At 41.4% G+C, this 4,990-nt stretch overlaps 1 non-coding gene across 1 annotated transcript; it reads right to left on the bottom strand.

Annotated features, from left to right (window-relative positions):
- On the bottom strand, nt 1–107 carry LOC128294648 (small nucleolar RNA R71). Its single transcript, XR_008284956.1, has one exon. It is a non-coding gene; the product is annotated as a small nucleolar RNA R71 (small nucleolar RNA).
- Nucleotides 108–4,990: the final 4,883 nt, after the last annotated feature.

Here is a 4,990-nt window from a genome sequence, read left to right on the forward strand (position 1 = left end):
AAGTTGAGGAATGATATCTCTTCTTTTATGCAGATGGATCTAGAAACACTCTATGATGCATGGGAGAAATACAAGGATCTATTGAGAAGGTGCCCTCACCATGGGTTACCTTTATGGTTACAGGTTCAAACTTTTTACAACGGTGTGAACCCCTCAACAAGACAACTCGTTGACGCAGCCGTCAGTGGAACTTTAAACAACAAAACACCTAAAGAGGCTTATGAATTTATTGAAGAGATGCCATTGAATAACTATTAGTGGCAAGTCATGAGAACAAAGCAAACAAAAGCAGCTGGTGTTTTCAACCTCGACGCGGTTACTATGCTATCTAACCAGGTAGAACTTTTAAATAAAAAGATTGATGGTTTATATGGTTCTACTCAGGTACATCCAGTGATGAGGTGCGATGCAAATAGAGGAGGAGTGCACACAGAATATCAATCTTTCAACCCTAGCACCGAGGAGGAACAAGTTTAATATATAGGTAATAATAATTCTAGACCTCAAAATAACCCATACAGTAACACTTATAATGCAGGTTGGAGAAACCATTCCAACTTCTCGTGGGGTGGCTAAGGAAATCAAAAGCCACAACATCCCCTAGGCTTTCAACAACCACCTTACCAGCAGGAAAAGAAACCGAACCTTGAGAAGATGAAAACGAAATTTATCTCTGTGTCAGAAACTCGTTTTCAAAATACTGAGATAGCACTTAAGAATCAACAAGCGTCAATCCAAGGGCTCGAAACTCAGATAGGCCAACTTGCCAAACTAATTTTTGAACGACCACAAGGTAGCTTGCCGAGTAATACTGAATCTAACCCAAGGGAACAGCTCAATATGATTACCATTCGAGATAAGGAAGGGTTAGTCAAACCTGAACCAGAACCGAGGCAAGGAATTATGGTAAGTAAAGTTAAAGGTAAGGTGGACCACAATGAGCAAAATCGATAAGTAGAGAGTACAAACCTTTTGTGCCATACCCCAATGTGACAAAGATAGACGACACGGACGAACAATTTGGTAAATTCCTTAAACTATTAAAGAAATTACACACTAACTTACCATTTATTGAAGCTCTTTCGCAGATGCCAAACGCAGTTAAATTTTTAAAGGAGCTTTTAGCAAATAAACAGAAGTTGGATGAGGCATTGCATGTAGAGTTGAATGTAGTTTGCTCAACCTTCTTCAGAATAAGCTACCCAACAACTTGAAAGATCCAGGGAGTTTTACAATTCCTTGCTTAATTGGTAGTTTGAACATGAATAATGCATTGGCTGATTTAGGGGCGAGCATTAATGTTATGCCCTATAAAATGTTTAAACAGCTAGGTCTTAGGAAACCCAAACAAACTAGGATGAGCATTCAATTGGCTGATAAAACCATTAGATTTCCTAGGGGTATCATTGAAGATGTTCTTGTTAAAATCGATAAATTTATATACCTTGTAGACTTTGTTGTTCTAGATTGGAAGAGGATAGTAACATACCTTTGATTTTAGGATGACCCTTTTTAGCAACTGCTAGAACCACTCTTCAACCTCGTAATTTTAATAACACATCGAATATTGAGGGTGGTTGTATAAATCATGCTACTAATACTAATCATGTGGTGCAACCTTCTTTGCAGGAAACACGTTTGAGGAGCATACATGAGCCATGTTCAAGTAACAACATAGGACCAATCTATGAAGAATAAAGACTTCAGGTCGATGAACTAGATGAATGGCGAACACCTGTCAAGAAGAAACCAAAAGCACATGAAAAATCGAAGCGACACCACAATGAACATAGGGATGAAACAAAGCAAATTAAAGTTGGAGACAAAGTATTGTTAGATGAAAATGACCCCCGAATTGCTACTCTAGAGCACAATACGGACAGAGCGACTCCCTTCACGGTAATGAACATCTTCCCACATAGTACAGTCGAGGTAACACATACTGTATTCGAAAGTTTTAAGGTAAATAATACTCGACTTAGACTATATTTTGATAAAATTGATAGCAGAAGTGAGGAGTTTCAACTCTTCAATCCACCGTAATCACACGAAATTGAGGTAAGTCTATCTTAGACTATAAATAAGAGCTTCTCGAGAGGTAACCCTAGCACTAACAGTGTTGATTTCTTTGAATTTTTATTTTTTAACATTTAAATCATTAACTGAGTCCTTGAACATAGGTTTTCCAAATCCACAAGGCCAGGTACATGGGCCTGCCTTAGGCCATGCCTATACCATGGGAGAGGACACGGACATGCGATACGGCTATGTGAAAACAGAGCAAAATTTTTCCCCAACACGGGATTCGACATATTACCGCGGTCGTGCGACATGGCCGTGGGCAATTTTGTCAAATCAACATGGACGTGCGACACGCCCGTGTCTATAAGCCGTGGTTGAAATTGAAAAATTAACACCGGTGTGCTACACGCCCGTGCCCACCACCCGTGGTCGAAACTGTCAAAATAACATGGGAGTGCGCACATATACACGGGCGTGGGAGAAGCGAACGAAGTAGAATACGGTCGTGCGACACGGCCGTGAGCACCAACATGCCCAAAGAACACGGGCGTCAGTCGAATTTCAGACACGCCTAAATTTGAAAATCATGAAATACACAGGCCGAAATAACTACACAAGGGCGTGCCCCACGACTGTGTGCCCCAAAATCTATATAAACCCCCACTATTCATCATCCCCTTCCCCAAAAACCCTAACCCTAGCCGTCGAAATCTTCCCCCACTGACCGGCCACCCCTAACTCTCCCTTCTTCTTCCATTCTCTCCCTTCTCTTTCCTCTCATTTCCCTCTTTTCACCCTTGCGCGCCCTTGCTGCGAATCACACGGCCTCACTGGCCACACCTATGGTCGTCGCACTAGCACCACCGCCGCACGCTACACCCCTCCATCTGCAAGCACCACCATTGTTTATTAGTTGTTTGTTTCCCTTCCACCCCATTACTTTTATTTCTTTTACTAATTTCTTAACTTATTCTTGTTATGCTCTCTATTGTTAATAATTTGCATGTGTACTAACCCTTATCCATGTTTAATAATTTCCATTTTTCCCTAATGATAAAGATTTACTTACGTAGTTGTGTTCTCATTAATCTTTACTCTTGCTTGATTTGCCCCTATGATTAAGATTACTAATAGTATTATCCACTATCACTTGATTGATCTTTTTGCATTCACTTGGTTTAACCTTAGCACTATGTCCATCTTTAACTTAACCCGTTGATTCATATGCAATATCACCACGTTTTTAGCATGCTTAAATGTCTGTCCTAGCAAGTCATTATTTTTGGATTACTCAGATTTTACTTAAAGATGTGGGAATTATTGTTGATTTAATCTTTTCTTCTTGCAGGTATACCATGTCACATCCATGTGGTAAGAAAACCATCGTCCCTACCTCAAAGAAGCGAAAAGGAGCAGCATCCTTCTCGGGTCCTACCACCAAAATCAGACACCCATTCCTCCAATTTCCACCGGGACCCCAAGAGGAACTATTTCAGAAACTACAAGCCTAACCCCTAGGTGTGGGTCGTTGCATTGATTAGGCTGCGCTAGAGCAGATCCAACTCGCTGACGCTGTCTGGGCCCTCCTGACTACCGACCCGTAGAGCCTTTTCTTCAAGATCGTCGAGCTGACGTACCTCGAGCTCACACTTGAACTTTGTTCAACCTTCAATCTTCAAGTAGTTATGATAGAGTTTGATGATCCCAGAATAGTCAAGTTTCGTCTCAGCGGTTTAGTTCGCCAATTGAGCGTACCTGAGTTCGGAGTCGCACTAGGCCTATATACGAAAGAGTTCATAGATGATGAAGACTTTGACAGCCTCCATCGCCACACCCACTACTCTTCTTTAAACTACTAGAAGGCTCTAGTCCCTACCTCAGCCACGTATGATCCTAGCCGCTCCAAGGTATCGGCTCTCGCCCCATCGCTGAGATACTTACATGCCCTCCTACCCCACACCTTGACAGGGTGACGAGAGAGTACCGGTATTGTCAACACTCATGACGCCTACTTTTTATGGAGCATGGCACATGGGCACGTCTTCAACCTTGCTTATTTCATCGCCCTCGCCATTCGCCATCAGACGAAGCGGCATAAGAAGGGAGTCATTTCCATTGGCCCTTATTTGACTCGCTTGGTGCGATACTTTGGTCTCCTCAACACGGTGGCTCAATCATCCTCCTTCACCCTCATCGGTTAGATGTCCCCATAGGGCATCTTGAGTATGCTTTATATGAGGATGATGAGAAACGACGCAGAGTTGATCCTCCCCAATACCGCATCGTTCAAGGACCTAGAGGACATTACTGATGATGTCCCTCTACCTCACGAGGATCCACCATCTCAGCCACCACCTATTCATCGCCCAGTTCATGCGACAGCTTCACTTTCTAACATTTCTGAGCATCTTACTCGATTCAAGCAGCAATGTTTTTAGCTTTTTGATCACATTGATACAACCTTACATCAAATTTGTCAGCATCTTCACATTTCATCGCCACCCTAATCTCGCGAACCATCTGGCGATGAAGATTTTTGAAGACTTTTATTTATTATTTCTATGTTTTTACTTTTATCTTTATTTGTTTTGAACGTACTTTTTATTTTATTTTATTTCTCTTTAATACTATTTTTACTTCATCTTTAGGTTTTATAATTTATATCAAGTAATTTATATTTTTGGCCATTTCTTTGCGAGTAATCATGTTACTTCATATTTCCTAAAGAGTTAATGATTCTATCGCAGTTATGAAGATTTCCAAAGCTTACTATTACTTAGGAATTTGCAACTCCATTGGAAAAGGTTCTCCACGACTACCACGTCCTGCTCGACCACGACCATAACTACCACCAGATATAATATTCTTTTGGCGCAAGACTTGTGGACTAACGAACCTCTACCACCACTGAAGTATCCTCCTCCAATCTCCTACTTGCCTTAACTGACTACTCTCCATGAATCCAATT

The sequence above is a fragment of the Gossypium arboreum genome, chromosome 6, assembly GCF_025698485.1.
Source record: "Gossypium arboreum isolate Shixiya-1 chromosome 6, ASM2569848v2, whole genome shotgun sequence".
NCBI lineage: Eukaryota > Viridiplantae > Streptophyta > Magnoliopsida > Malvales > Malvaceae > Gossypium > Gossypium arboreum.